Source organism: Triturus cristatus, chromosome 4_1 (genome assembly GCF_964204655.1).
Source record: "Triturus cristatus chromosome 4_1, aTriCri1.1, whole genome shotgun sequence".
Lineage (NCBI taxonomy): Eukaryota > Metazoa > Chordata > Amphibia > Caudata > Salamandridae > Triturus > Triturus cristatus.
In genome coordinates, this window is record NC_140585.1 from 965638174 (window position 1) to 965655124 (window position 16951).

Sequence of the window (16951 nt, forward strand, 5' to 3'; positions counted from 1 at the left end):
AACTAGAGACACTTATTCCATAGAAGAGAGGCTAGACTCTTACAGAACCTGGTAGGAGGGGATAAGAAAAGGTTAATAGTAGTCAATGGGAAAAGCATCAGAGAGAGTGTTGTCTTAAGTTATTTCTCCTTGTGTGCATTAGGAACTCTCCATCACCACAAGTAGAGAATTTCAAAAGACTCTGTAGAAGAACAGAGAGGGAGTTCAGGATCAGTCGGAGTGTCTCTTCTCTTCTCTGTCCCAATCCCCTTTCCCCCTTCTTAGAGCAGCTACGCTATAGGCGGAGTGTTCCGTGGAGCGGGCACTGGGAACTTGCAGCATTTTGCCTCCGTGGAGAATCCGGCGCTTGACAGAGGTCTTCGGAAGCCACACACCCCCTTTCTCCACCACTGTGCAATCGCACCTCCTGGCACAGTACTGGTTGGGGGATGAAGTACACTTTACTCCTAAGGGACATAGGGGGCCAAGAAGCCCTCCCTAAGTCCTATGCAGCAGAATTCCTGAGTGCTGGTTGGAGGTCCAGCCCCCTTTCTGCACCACTCTGCAAACGCGACTACCAGTTAAAGAAGCATTTGTAATGTTATTTGTAATGTTATAGGTCTCGCATTTGTGAGAGTTAGAGCTATTGGTGTTGTAAATGTAAAATATTGGATGTACGTAGTGTGTAGTGGAATTATGTGGTATGTTGTGCAATGAAATTATATGAATAGAAAGTATGTGATATTTAGTGTATAGGAACTATGTGGAGTGGGATTATGTGTTTTGGAGAATAATTAAGTGGTATTGTAGTCTGTGTTGTGGAGTGGTAACCTCAGGTTTAGTCTTCCTTGTTTCCATAGAAGTTAAACCATAAACTGAATGAAACACAAAAAACAGAAGGAACCACTGAGGAGCACTTTAGGACCTAGGCGGAGGTATTAGCAGGGCCACTGGAATTATGTGACTGTTTGGCTGCACCAATTTTCACATAATTAAACATTTTCCGCATTTGCCAAATATTCCATCATCTGCTGCCTAATCTGCAGATTTGAACAAACAAAGCCTTGTTTGTAGCTCAAATGGCTCAAATGTTCCCAAAAATGTAACGTCACGTGTTACAGCATGGTGGAAGACCCTTTGTAAAGCTGGAATGGTCACTTGCTACTTATTACATGATGTGGGTGTTAAGCTGCTACTAATGGTGCACAAACCTCTCTTCTTTCTGTGCCTCTCTTGCCTTTTTCTGCATGTCTCTTGCTTCTTTCTGCACCTTTCTTCCTCTTTCTGCACCTTACTGTCTTCTTTCTGCACTTCACTTGCCTCTATCTGCACCTCTGTTGCTTTTTTCTGCAGATCTCTTGCCTCTTTCTGTGCCTATCTTGCCTCTTTCCTCTCCTCTCTTGCTTTTTTTTGCAGATCTCTTGACTCTTTCTGCACCTCTTTTGCCAATTTATGCACCTCTTTTGCCCCTTTCTGATTCCTCACTTGCCTATTTCTGCCCTTCTCTTGCTTCTTCCTACACCTCTCTTGCCTCTTTCTGCTCCTCTCTTGCCTCTTTGTGCATTTCTCTTGCCTGTTTCAGTACTTCCCTTGCCTCTTTCTGTACGTCTCTTGCCTCTTACTGCACCTCACTTGCCTTTTTCTGCACCTCACTCTCTTTGTACTGCACCTCTATTACCTTTCTGCACTTCTCTTACCTCTTTCTGCACTTCTCAAGCCTCTTTCTATACCTCTCTTGCCTTTTTATGCAACTCAAGTACCTCTCTCTGCACTACTCTTGCCTCTTTCTACACTTATCTTGCCTCTTTATATACCTCTCTTGCCTCTTTCTGTACCTCACTTGCCACTGTCTACACTTCTCTTGCCTCTTTCAGTACAACTCTTGCCTCTTTCTGCACCTCTGTTGGTTCATTCTGCACTGCTCTTACTTTTTTCTGAATCTCTGTTGCAAATGTATGCATCCCTCTTGCCTCTTTCAGCACCCCTCTTCCGACTTTCTGCACCTCTCTTGCCGCTGTCTGCACATCTGTTCCCTCTTTCCACACTCTTTTACCTGTTTCTGCAACTCTCTTGCCTCTTTCTGCAGTTCTTTTGCCTCCTTCTGCACCTCTGTTGCTTCTTTCTGCACTTGTCTTGCCTCTATCTGCACCCCTCTAGACTCTTTCTGCACCTCTGTTTGTTCTTTCTGCACTGCTCTCGCTTCTTTCTGTACCTCTTTTGCCAATGTTTGTATCCCTCTTGCCTCTTTCTGCACCCCTGTTCGCCCTTTCTGCACCTTTCCTGCCTGTTTCTACACCTCTCTTGCCTTTCTGCACCTCTGATGCTTCTTTCTGTACGTATCTTGCCTTTTTCTACACCCTCTTGCCTCTTTCAGCACCTCTGTTGCTTTTCTGCACTTCTCTTGCGTCTTTCTGCACCTCTGTTGCTTCTTTCTGCACTTCTGTTGCTTCTTTCTGTACTTCTTTTGCCTCCTTCTGTACCTCTGTTGCTTCTTTCTGCACTTGTCTTGCCTCTTTCAGCACCCCTCTAGCCTCTTTCTGCACCTCTGTTGGTTCTTTCTGCACTGCTCTTGCTTCTTTCTGCGCCTCTTTTGCCAATGTTTGTATCCCTCTTGCCTCTTTCTGCACCCATGTTCGCTCTTTCTATACCTTTCCGGCCTGTTTCTACACCTCTCTTGCCTTTCTGCACCTCTGTTGCTTCTTTCTGTACTTCTCTTGCATTTTTCTATACCCCTCTTGTCTCTTTCTGCACCTCTCTTGCTTCTTTCAGCACTTTACTTGCTTCTTTCTACACCTCTGTTGCTTCTTTCTGCACCCCTCTTGCCTCTTTCTGCACCCCTCTTTTCTCCTTCTGTATCCCTCTTGCCTCTTTTTGCAGTTCTCTTGCCATTTTCTGCACCTCTCTTTCCTCTTTCTGCACCTCACTTGCCTCTTTCCGCACTTCTCTTGCTTCTTTCTACACCTCTTTTGCTTCTTTCAGCAATTCTCTTGCCTCTTTCTATACTTCTCTTGCTTGTTTCTGCACCTCTTGTGTGTCTTTCTGCACCCCTCTTGCCTCTTCCTATGCCCCACTTTTCTCTTTCTGCTCCCCTCTTGCTCTTGCTTCTTTCTGCACCTCTGTTTGTTCTTTCTACACTGCTCTCGCTTCTTTCTGTACCTCTTTTGCCAATGTTTGTATCCCTCTTGCCTCTTTCTGCACCCCTGTTCGCCCTTTCTGCACCTTTCCTGCCTGTTTCTACACCTCTCTTGCCTTTCTGCAGCTCTGATGCTTCTTTCTGTACTTATCTTGCCTTTTTCTACACCCTCTTGCCTCTTTCAGCACCTCTGTTGCTTTTCTGCACTTCTCTTGCGTCTTTCTGTACCTCTGTTGCTTCTTTCTGCACTTCTGTTGCTTCTTTCTGTACTTCTTTTGCCTCCTTCTATACCTCTGTTGCTTCTTTCTGCACTTGTCTTGCCTCTTTCAGCACCCTTCTAGCCTCTTTCTGCACCTCTGTTGTTGGTTCTTTCTGCACTGCTCTTGCTTCTTTCTGCACCTCTTTTGCCAATGTTTGTATCCCTCTTGCCTCTTTCTGCACCCCTGTTCGCTCTTTCTACACCTTTCCGGCCTGTTTCTACACCTCTCTTGCCTTTCTGCACCTCTGTTGCTTCTTTCTGTACTTCTCTTGCATTTTTCTATGCCCCTCTTGTCTCTTTCTGCACCTCTCTTGCTTCTTTCAGCACTTTACTTGCTTCTTTCTGCACCTCTCTTGCTTCTTTCTACACCTCTGTTGCTTCTTTCTGCACCCCTCTTGCCTCTTTCTGCACCCCTCTTTTCTCCTTCTGTATCCCTCTTGCCTCTTTTTGCAGTTCTCTTGCCATTTTCTGCACCTCTCTTTCCTCTGTCTGCACCTCACTTGCCTCTTTCTGCACTTCTCTTGCTTCTTTCTACACCTCTTTGCTTCTTTCAGCAATTCTCTTGCCTCTTTCTACACTTCTCTTGCTTGTTTCTACACCTCTCGTGTGTCTTTCTGCACCCCTCTTGCCTCTTCCTATGCCCCACTTTTCTCTTTCTGCTCCCCTCTTGCCTCTTTCTGCACCCCGGTTCCCTCTTTCTGCACCTTTCCTGCCTGTTTCTGCACCTCTCTTGCCTCTTTCTGTTCCTCTGCTGCTTCTTTCTGCACTTCTCTTGCTCTTTCTGCACCCTTTTGCGCCTCTTTCAGCACCACTGTTGTTTCTTTCTGCACTTCTCTTCCTTATTTCTGTACCCCTCCTGCCTCTTTCCGTACCTCTCTTGCCTCTTTGTGCACCCCTCTTACTTTTTTTGCACCCCTCTTATTTCTTTTTGCACCCTTGTTGGTTCTTTATGCACTGCTCTTGCTTCTTTCAGTGCATCACCTGCCTCTTTCTGCAGTTCTCTTGTTTCTTTCTACACCTCTGTTGCTTCTTTCAGCAATTCTCTTGCCTCTTTCTGCACTTCTCTTCCTTCTTTCTGCACTCTTTTATCCTCGTTCTGTGCCTCTCTTGCATCTTTCTGCACCCCTTCTGCCTCTTTTTGCACTTCTGCTGGTTCTTTCTGCACTCCTCTTGCTTCTCTCTGCACCTCACTTGACTCTTTCTGCACTTCTCTTGCTCGTTTCTATACCTCTGTTGCTTCTTTCAGCAATTCTCTTGCCTCTTTCTGCACTTCTCTTGCTTGTTTCTGCACTCTCTTGTGTCTTTCTGCACCTCATTTTCCTCTTTCTGCACTTCTCTTGCTTCTTCCTATACCTCTCTTGCCTCTTTCTGCTCCTCTCTTCCCTCTTTGTGCATTTCACTTGCCTGTTTCAGCACTTCCCTTGCCTCTTTCTGTTCCTCTCTCGCCTCTTTCTGCACCTCACTTGCCACTTTCTGTACCTCACTCTCTTCACACTGCACCTCTCTTGCCTCTTTCTCTACTTCTATTGCCTCTTTCTGTACTTCTCAAGCCTCTTTTAGTACCTCTCTTGCCTCTTTATGTAACTCAAGTGCCTCTTTCTACACTTCTCTTGCATCTTTCTACACTTATCTTGCCTCTTTCTATACCTCGCTTGCCTCTTGCCTCTTCCTGTACCTCACTTGCCACTTTCTGCACTTCTCTTGCCTCTTCCAGTACCACTCTTGCCTCTTTCTACACCTCTGCTGTTTCATTCTGCACTGCTCTTGCTTCTTTCTGAACCACTGTTGCAAATGAATGCATTACTCTTGCCTCTTTCAGCACCCCTCTTCCGTCTTTCTGCACCTCTTTTGCCTCCTTCTGCACCTCTGTTGCTTCTTTCTGTACTAGTCTTGCTTCTTTCTGCACATCTCTTGCTTCTTTCTAAACCTCCGTTGCTTCTTTCAGCAATTCTCTTGCCTCGTTCTGCACTTCTCTTGCTTTTTTCTGCACCTCTCTTGTTTCTTTCTGCACCTCTGTTGCCTCTTTCTACCCTTCACTTGCCTCTTTCTGCACCTCTGACTTAGAGGTAGTTTTATTCACCCTGCCCTTTATGTACTAGGGCCTTACAGGGGAGGTCATGCCAATCACAGGGGTACCCCAACCCGTAGTGTACCCTAGTGTATGTAGGTGTTTTCACTGTATTCTAAGTGTCTTTTAGCAGAGCACTGGCTCTGGGCCAGTATCAGTCAGCAAGAAGTTGGGGGCACAGGATGACTTTGCAACAAGGCCTCCTCCTGCACCTCTATTGGTTCTTTCTGCATATCTCTTGCTTCTTTCTAAACCTTTCTTATTCTTTCTGCACATGTCCTATCTCTGCAGGCATAGTTAGAAATTGGCATTTAGAAAACCTTTGAAATTCACAGAATAAACCATATGTTTCAGGGACGTTACAGTTAGAAATGAGCATTTAAAAACCTTAGAAATTCACTGAAAACCCCACAGGTTTCAGGGACGTTATAGTTAGCTGGACATTTCACTCATCCAAAACCAGAGAAATACGGCTGTTATAGTTAGTTGAGCTAACTATAATTAGTGCCCCCGCAATGTACTGCTGATGACGTCAGATAATACATCATTTATGACATGGCCAGTGGCAAGTAATGATGTCTCAAATAACATCACTGATAACGTCACTGATTACATCATCTACATGATAATCTGATGCACCTCCTCATACCTTAGTGTAACTTTTGATGCACCCACTCTAAAATATAGACGACCATTTTCAAATCCATAGACACACCAGCACCAGTTACTATATACCCACTCACTGATTCCTAAGTCTACACACTCATCCACTCATTCACCCATACAGTCACTCATCAATACATCACTATTATATGTACTCATACACCTATACAGACACTCACATACCACCACTCATCCATAGAGTTACTCACACACCTAGCCAGTCATGCAAAGAATCAATCACACTCCCATTTGCTCACATATACTGTTATACACACACCACCTCACTTATTCATAAAGATTCTAACACAGACTTAGTCTCTTATACAATCACTGATACAAGCACACACTCATCCACACAGCCATTCTCACAATCACTCACTCTCACATATAGTCATTTATATACTCCAACACTCACATATACTGCCTTTAATATGTGTAGTTACTCACACATGTACCACTGAGACAACCATTCACTCACTAACATACCCATACACATGCTCACCCACCCATACAGCCCTTCAGAGATGTACTCTTGAACCCATACACCCATTGAATGACCCACTCACACATCTATGCACAGAGGCACACCACCCCACCCACCCACACAGCCACTCAGACACCCATGCCGATACTCACACAACCAATCACTAACCCATATGGACAGTCATGTGGAGACTCACCAACCCATGCAGCCGCTTACATACCAACTGACAGACAGATACAGACATTCACACAGTTTAGTCACTAACCCATGATTCAGTAAGACATATTTAATCACTCACTTTTACAGTCAGTCACGCATCTACACAATCATTCATTCAGATACTTATACACCCTCTTATTCTTCAATACACTTTGGCGTATATATATATAGATCTGCCATAGAAAGTGAATCGGAACCTGAAGTTGGTGGACGCACTACGAGAGAAACGCACACACAAATTTCTCTGGTTGAAGAAGTGGATTTTTTATGCAGAGAACGCAGAGAAACATTGCGCCCCAGAAACCAAGTGAATGCTTACGGAAAACACCAACCATCAAACGCAGAGAGAGGCGAGCAGCAAAACACAAACGCTCCCAAAAAGAGAGGGATGACTCGCAGAAATTGGAGACGACAAAACCGGCAATAAGTCCAACAATAATAAATTTGGCCAACATTGACTTGACCAAAGCTGAAGAACAATTATTGTCGCTAGGACTGTCTTATTGCCCGGAGAGCACTTTTGACTATGCTTCAACACGCATGGATATTTATCGCAGTATACGAAAACTGAAATTGAAAAAACACTTCATGTCACAGAAAACATCAGGGACAGAAGACAATTTACAACAGGTACTTGGGCCATCAAAATCACCACCCATTGATGTAACCAATGCTGATTTATCCATGCTCAATACAATGCAAGCTCTGCTAGATGAAAATATGACATCAACACAATATGAGATAGAACGTCAAGTGCCAACTACCAAGGATATACAAATGATCAAAACAGGATTTAAACCTACTTCAACTTTTAATCCTATTATGCCTCGTGATAGAATCGAAATCTTTCATGAACATGCGGTTGGTCAAATAAAAAAACTCAATCACAGGACACAAAGAATTGCCAGAACTAAGAAAAACAAGACAGAGATTCAATATCATGCACTGATGAAAAAATTATAAAACAATTCTGATGTTGTCATTCGCAATTCAGATAAAGGTGGCAATCTAGTCCTATGGAACAAATCTGATTACAATGATGAAGCTATGAAACAACTACAAGACAAGATATGCTATCGCAAGAGTGATCATTTAACCCTGAGAAACACCTACAACACTTACAGGATGAAACTGATTACCTGGAAAAATGTGGGACTTCTTACACAAGATGAATACCTCTATCTTTCGCAATGATCATCCAACAACACCAATTATATACTTCATTCCCAAAATACATAAAGATCCCACAAATCCACCGGGAAGACCCATTATCTCGGCGAGGAACAGCCTGTTAGAACGAACATCTAAATATGTAGACTTTTTTCTCCAAAACTTTGTACAACAGTTACCATCATACATTCGTGATACGGGTGGTTTTCTATCCAAAATCAAAGATTTTAGTTGGAACTCTGATTATCTATTAATCACTTTAGATGTCTCCTCACTCTATACGTCTATCAATCATCAAGATGGCATCAAGGCATTACTACATTACCTCAACCAAAGACCCTCACAATGTTCAAATCATAACAAAAGGCTCAAGGACATGACTGAGTTCTGTCTCAATAACAATATTTTCATGTATAGAAACACACTATACCAACAACTACGGGGCGTTGCGATGGGGGCCAGCTTCTCCCCAGCTATGCATGTCTACACATGGGCTGGTGGGAGGAGCTGGTCCTCCTCAAAGAATATGAACACACAATGAACACTCATGTAAAACTTTGGCTTAGATATATTGACGACCTCTTTATCGTCTGGCAGGGGACCCAGTCAGAGGCAGAGGGGTTCGTCAATAAACTTAACTCCAACAATTTAAATCTGGAATTCACAGCCAACATCAGTGATCATAGGGCGGAATTTCTTGATGTTGAGGTATACATAAAAGATGGGTTAATTGCCACCAAACTTTACCGCAAAAAAACGGCGGGAAATGCCATACTAAATGCCACCAGCTCTCACCCTCGACATCTTATACAAAGTATACCATATGGGGAGATGCTTCGATTGAAACGTATAAATAGCAATGAAAATGATTTATACAATGCCCAGGTGGCAAGCACTAAACGATTCCTCGAGAGGGGCTATTCGAAAAAAACAATAGACATGGCCATAGAAAGATGCAGTAAAATTAGTAGGGACAGTCTTTTGACAACACAGACTGACAACAACACCATCAATGTTAGTCCCACTAAAGAAACTGCTGTCAATACGGAAACATTCCGATTTATAATGGAATACAGCAAACAATCGAGGGCCATCAGCAACATTATTAAAGACAACTGGCCACTCATACTAGGTGATCCCATCATTGGCCATGTCCTATCAAATAAACCAACAATCACATACAGTAAAGGACCCTCGATGAGAGATGAGTTAGTCCACAATGACCCTTTTGAAAGTAAAAAAACTACCTGGTTAGAACAACGCACTGTTTTTTTCAAATGCATGGTATGTAAAGCATGTCAATATGGAGAAAATAAACGGTCCTACAAAACACCCTTTAGTGACAAAGAATTCCCCATACACAGATTTTTGACATGCAAAACAGAATATGTGATCTATGTGCTGGAGTGTCCTTGTGGCCTTCAATATGTTGGTAGTACAGTTCTCCAAGGCCACAAACGAATACTTCAGCACATGAGAGCCATCAAAAACAAAGATCACACATACCCTGTGGCACGTCACTTTGAAGAATCTCACAATGGAGATCCCAAAGGCTTAAAATATTTTTTGATTGACAATGTGCCACACAACAAAAGAGGAGGCAATAGGGAAAAAGCCCTAAGACTACTAGAAACCAGATACATCCTACAACTGGACAGCAAACAACCTGTAGGCCTTAATGGTACGGAGGATCTATACACTTGTTTATAGACCCAACAGTCCCCCTTTTATGAGTTTACTTAATCCATTTTGTCCTCAATTTGCAAATGATCAAATATTTATGTATTACTCCCCATACAAGTTATCTGCAAACTGCCTCTCTGAACTTTATCACTGTCACACGTTTTGGGTAGGGACAAGGTGAGATCAATAAACACAATAAACACTAGACACTTTATACACGTTAAACGTTACTGATTTTATTTCCATGCAATGTTGGTTCTAGTAAATAATTCATTAATTTGAGGAACATAATCAGGCTCTCTGAAAATATTAATTTTATAAGCCGATTCGACAACACCGATTAAAACTAAGACACTATGTCACAACAACAAGAATTACCACTAGACACATTGACATGCTTCTTGCAAATTTTCGCATCAATTGAGTATTTGCTGGTTTTTAGATGTCATTCTATTAAAAGCTTTTCCGTTTTATATATTTTTATATATATTTAATTATATTTATATCTATTTATATATTTATTGCAAATAGCGAACTTAATTTTAAATATTATCACTATGATATTTATTTATTGATGTTGAAAACAGGAGATGCAAATGTGTCTTTCATGTCTATTACCATTACATTGCATAATACCATTGGTAATCCTACACAGCACCTTGTCACTTTAAAAATGAAAAAAATGCACCTTTGAAAAAAAAATTTAAAATGCCCAGGTGTGATTGCTGCTAGCGTCATGTGATCAAGGGCCCACGGGCTCGAAACGCGTAAACACTTGTGAGCGGAAGAATAAAGATCCTTTTGAAGCACCTAATCGTGGTCTGGGCTCCTACCAGCAGCGGGAACGAGTGCAAGCAAAGGGAGTTGAAGTAATATATATATATATAAAAAACGTATTTAAACTTTACAGAAACACACATTCACTGGATGATGTCATAAGTGATGTAATTTGAGATGCCATAAGTGACGTCATCAGTGATGTCACTGACCATGTCATGAGTGATGTCATCAGCAGTGCATTGCGGGGGCGTGAGTTATTGTTCGCTCAACTAACTATAACGGCCGAATTTCTCTGGTTTTGTACAAGTGAAATGTCCAACTAACTATAACGTCCCTGAAACCTGTGTTTTTTTGTGAATATATATAAATAAATAAAAATAAAAAATAAAAAATATATATACATATATATATATATTACCTACTGGCGGTCGCCAGTAGGTAGTTATAGTTACAACCTAGTTTCCATAGGAAATGTATTTATTGATTTGCTAATAACTTTGGTGTTGTTTGACGAATCTTTGCGAAATTCTCCCACAAAAAAAGTCTATCCAAGTCAGCTCCTATTCTGAAAGTTTGGGGGTGATTTGTCAAGCGGGGGCTGAGAAAAAAGGGGGGTCGCAAAACGTGTTTTCCTTATGTTAATTTTCCTAGGAAATTTTGCGACGAGCTACAGCCCGAACTGCTGAACGGAATTACTCCAAATTTGGCAGAAAGGTAGTGGTTGGGTCAGAAAGCAACCTTTTTAAAAATGGTGTAAATCTTTTTAGTAGTTGCTGAGAAATTAGAAAAATAAAGGTTTTGATATCTGGGTGGAGCCTAAGTCACGTGCGCGAGCTTCACTGTGATTGGCTGCTAGTAGTACAAACCAGGAAGTGTTGACAGCCATCTTGTGGCTCGGTAGAAGCGAGTCACCCAAAAATGGAGAAACAAAGGTATAAAATAAGAGAAGGGTGCAGGGTAGAAAAACCCTGACCCCCTAGGCCTGCTCAGAAAGACCCCCAGGGCCCAAAAATTCATTAAAAAAAACATTTAAAAATCAGCAAAAATTTGTGCTGGGGTCACAGGTTCTCGCGTTTCATTTTAATGAGGCCCTTGGGTGGGCTAGGTTCCAGGGGTATTTCTTAAAAAATAATAGCAGGGGCTCGCAGGAGTTGCGGAGTTGCGCTGAGGTCTTCACTCATGTTGGGAGGGGGGGTTGCGCGGCCCACCTTCTGGAGCCTTCTATGTGCTTCTAACTTTGGCTTCGTTTGACGAATCTTTATGAAATTATCCCAAAAGTTTATCTTTTTCTGATTAGCTCTTTTAATGAAAGTTTGGGGGTGAATGGTGTAGGAGGGGCTGAGAAAAAAGAGGGTCCTAAAACGTGTTTTCTCCATGCAATTTCCATACGAAACCTTACAGAATACTACAGGTGAAACTGCTGAATGGAATTACGCCAAATTTGGCAGGGAGAAAGGTGATGGTCCAGAAAGCACGCTTCAGTAGTTTTTGAGAAATAATTACATTTTACAGATATCAATATTTGACAATTCTGACATGTGATTGGCTGAGGGATTACAAGCACCAGCTTGCGGCTTATTGGCTGTGAATGGTTGAAACCAGGAAGTGTTGGCAGCCATTTTGTGATTTACTCCGTCAGCTCGCATCTCTCCGTGTTGAAGCCATCGGGGGGTTCGTAGTTTTACCTCTGCGAAGCAACACTGGCATCTGTGTCTGTGTGAGATATGCCTTTCACTCTGCCTCTCTTCATTTCACCAGGTCGCGACTATGCCTTTAGAAGCCTGTCCGTCGGCTCGGAGCTCTGTGAGACAGTCTGTCGGTACCTTCCCCTACACTACCCAAAGACTACCCAAACACCACTGCATTGTCGTAAACTGTAAAACACTACCCCCAGCACGATCCCCTACACGACCCAAACACCACTGCATTGTCGTAAACCCTAAAACACTGCCCCTAGCAGGACCCCCTACACTACGCAAACACCACTTCAGTACCCTAAATCCTAAAACACTATCCCCAGTACCACCCGTCTACACTACCCAAACCCCACTAGAGTACCCTAAACCCTAAAACACTACTCCCAACATGACCCCCTACACTACACAAACACCACTAGGTCTATGATATGTGTTGGTCTTCAGATGTCGCTCTGGGCTGGGCTCCCTTTCATACTGTATGTAGTTGTTCAATATTTAAAAAACAAGAAGACATTATATAGTTTAAATAACAAATAAAACAATTACAGTAGGGAGAGGAGTGGTATGGGTGGGAGGTCCTGAGGGTTGTGGCAGTGGGTGTTGTGTCCTTCTTGGGTGTCGGAAAAAACTATAGGATAAATGAACATTATAATTAGAAGTTAGCATTAAAAAAACATTGAAATTCACAGAAAAAACCATAGATTTCAGTGACGTTATAGAAAGAAATTATTATTTAAAAAACCTTTGAAATTCACTGAACAAACATAGGTTTCAGGCACATTATAGTTAGAAAATTGGATTTAAATAACCTTAGAAATTCACTGAAAAAAACATAGGTGTCAGGCATGTTATAGTTAGAAATTAGCATTTAAAAATCCTTAGAAATTGACTGAGAAAACCATAGGTTTCAGGGGCGTTATAGTTAGTTGGACCTTTCACTCATACAAAACCATAGAAATTCCACCGTAATAGTTAGTTCAGCTAGCTATAACTCGCGCCCCCGCAACGCACTGCTGATGATGTCACATATTGCATCATTCATGACATGGTCAGTGACATCACTGATGACATCACTGATGGCATCTCAAATGACATCACTGATGACATCACTGATGACATCATTCATGTGACAATCTGATGTACCTCCTCACACACTAATACAACCTTTGATGCACTCACTGTAAAATACAGACTACCATTTTCGATACCATTGACACACTAATACCTGTTACTACATACCCACTCAGTGATTCCTAGGTCTACACACACATCTACCCATTCACCCATACAATCGCTCATATATGCAGTCACTGATCAATAGAACACTATCAAATTCACTCATACACCCAGCTAGACATTGACACACCAGCACTCATCCTAGTCAGTTATGTACTCATCCTAGTCACTCATGCAAAGAATCGATCACAGTTCCATTTACTCACCTACACAGTTATACACACACCACCTCATTTATTCATACAGATAGTAACGCATACTTAGTCTCTTATATAATCACTAATACAAGTATACACTCATACATACAGCCACTCTCACAATCACTGACTCTCACTTTTAGTCATTTCTACACATCAACTCTCACATACACTGCCTTTTATATATGTACTTAGCTGGGCATGTGCACTGAGACATCGATTCACTCACCAAGACACCATACACACACTTACCCACCCATACAACTGTTTCCAAATGCACTCTTAAACTCATACACCCTGTCCATCAACCACTCACACATCTATGCACAGAGTCACACACCTCCACCCAACCACACACACACTCAGTCTCCTATACAAATACACAGGCAAATAATCAATAACCCATATAGACATTCATGTAGCTACTGACTAACCAATGCAGCAGTTTACACAACAACAGACAGAGTGATACAGACAGTCACACACTTTAGACACTAATCCATGTATTCAGTAAGATACATTTAATCATTCACTTAAACAGTCAGTCACACACCTACTAAATCCTCCATCCAGACACTTATACATCCATTAATTCTTCAATACAGCTTGGTATATATATAATACATATTTAAATTTTAAAGGAAACAACATTCACAGGATGATGATATCAGTGCTGTCATCAGTGATGTCATTTAAGAGGTCATCAGTGATGTCATTAGTGATGTCACTGACCGTGTCATGAATAATGTAATATGTGACGTCATCAGCAGTGCATTTCGGGGGCGCAAGTTATAGTTAGCTGAACTAACTATAACGGTGGAATTTCTATGGTTTTGTATGAGTGAAATGTCCAACTAACTATAACGTCCCTGAAACCTATGTTTTTTCCAGTGAATTTCTAAAGTTTTTTAAATGTTAATTTCTAACTATAACATGCCTGAAACCTATTTTTTTTAGTGAATATATATGTATATATATATATACATTATCTACTGGCGGTCGCCAGTAGATAGTTATAGTTAGGACCTATTTTCCATAGGAAATCCGCAACATTCTAGTCCCAATAAGTTTGGCGCCGGTTGACGAATCCTCGCAAAATTTTCCAAACTTTTGGCCAACTCCGCTCCTACCCTGAAAGTTTTGTGGTGATTCGTTAAGCAGGGGCAGAGAAAAAAGGGGGGTCCCAAAACGCCTTTTTTCCCATGCAATTTCCCATAGGATCTGTTGTCGCAGCTACAGCCCGAACCGCTGAACGGAATGACACCAAATTTGGCAAAGAGATAGTCCTCAGTTCAGACTCGTGCCTTTTACATAAATGGTGTGAATCCGTTCAGTAGTTCCTGAGAAACTTAGAGTTAAAAGTACATAAATATCTATGGCCGGGGAGGATCCGCAGACCCTACCCGCACCGTGCGCGCACCCTCCCCAAACCGAGCACGCACCCTCCCGATCCCACGCTGAATGCTAATTGGCTGTCGAGTGTCTCTCTACATTCGAAACCAGGAACTGTTGGCAGCCATTTTCTGCCTCGGTAGAAGCGAGGCTGAAGAAGCAAGGGGAATAAGTGTGTAAAACATATAAAGGGGGCAGAGTGGAAATACTCTGACCATCTAGAGGTGCTTAGGGGGTCCCAGAAGGACCCCCTGGGGCCCCCTTTTAAAAATAAAAAATACGACGAAATGCGCGCACCGTGCGCGCATCCTATTGCGCTGGGTGCGCGGATCAACGGAATTTTTTGAAAAGTAGACAAGAAATCATTGGTTGTATGACTACTTTATACACTGAAAGGTAGGGTGTATATTTCTGTTTTTTAAAGGTATAATTCTTATTGGTTGACAAAAACAGATTGTAGGGAACATTATATATGATTAGCTGATATGTTGAAAAGTGAAGCACACTTCCTCTCTTGTGTAGCAACATTGTGTGCTGAACTTCTGACCTGTGTGCTCAGTGCAGTGTTCCATGACCTGTTTCTATGGTAACAGGCAGAAGGCAGATTGGGGGAAGGGTTGAAATGTATTTCAGTTCGAAAGGGTTGAAATGTTTAACCAATAGAAATGTGTGTTTGCTTTTGAGTTTATGTGTGAAGGATTGTGATTTGATGTTTACATGTATATGTGTGGAAAATGAAAGGGAAACTTTTCCATTCTTTGCTTTTGCTGAGAGGTGCACAGTGCAGAGATTCTTTAAAAGAAAATATGGTGAGTGACTGATATACTTCTTAATCTACAAAAGAACTTGAAAGATGAGTTATTTAATTGTGAGGGGATGTATGTATACTATTTTGATTTGAATCAGACTAATGTATTTCTCCTGCTAAAGTGTGTGGAGTACTTTTTTTCTCTACAATCTTATTGACAGTGTGTGTGCATGTAGAAACCATTCTGTGATAAGCATTTATGTTTTTCATGTGTTTGCAGACAGATAACTGTGCTGTTTTTATATTTTGGTAGAATTAGAAACCAGTCATTGTTTATGAATTTGTGAAATGAGTTATGTTATGTTTCTATACTAAAATGTAGCACTTCTAGATGAAGAAATGTGTTTTGGTATAGTGCAAGGGATAGTGTTGTTTGTCTAGAATCACACAGTGAGTATGTGTGCATTTGGGAACCACTGTGAGAGAAGCATTTGGTAACATCGTGGATTTGCTGACAGATAACTGTTTTAACCTGTCATGTTGTGAAGTTTTAGTAGCATTAGAAGACAGTTATGGCTTATGCTTTAATTAACTTTAATTAAATGAGTCAGGCTTTGACAGAAAAGTGCAGTCCTGAAATATGTAGATTGTGTGCAGTTCCCTTACCAATTGCACTGTAGTGAATGAGTTTTGGTAAACTCCTAGGGATAGTGGTTTTTGTCTAGAATCACACTGTGAGTTAGTGTGTATTTGGGATCACTGTGAGAGAAGCATTTGGTAACATCATGTATTTGCTGACAGATAACTGTTTTAAAACCTGTCATGTTGTGAAGTTTTAGTAGCATTAGAATCCAGTCTTTGCTTATGCGTTGATTAAATGAGTCATGCTTTGACACTGATGTGCTGTACTTAAATATATAGATTGTGTGCAGTACCAATAACTCTTCTAGACTAGTGAATGAGTTTTGGTAAACTCCTAGGATAGTGTTGCTTGTCTAAAATCACACTGTGAGTCTGTGTGCATTTGGGTAAGGATTGTGAGAGAAGCATTTGGTAACATTGTGCATTTGCTGACAGATAACTGTTTTAAAACTGGTCATGTTGTCAAGTTTTAGTAGCATTAGAAGCCAGTCTTTGCTTATGCTTTGATTAAATGAGTCAGGCGTTGACACAAAAGTGCAGTCCTGAAATATGAAGATTGTGTGCAGTTCCCTTACCACTTCCACAGTAGTGAATGATTTTC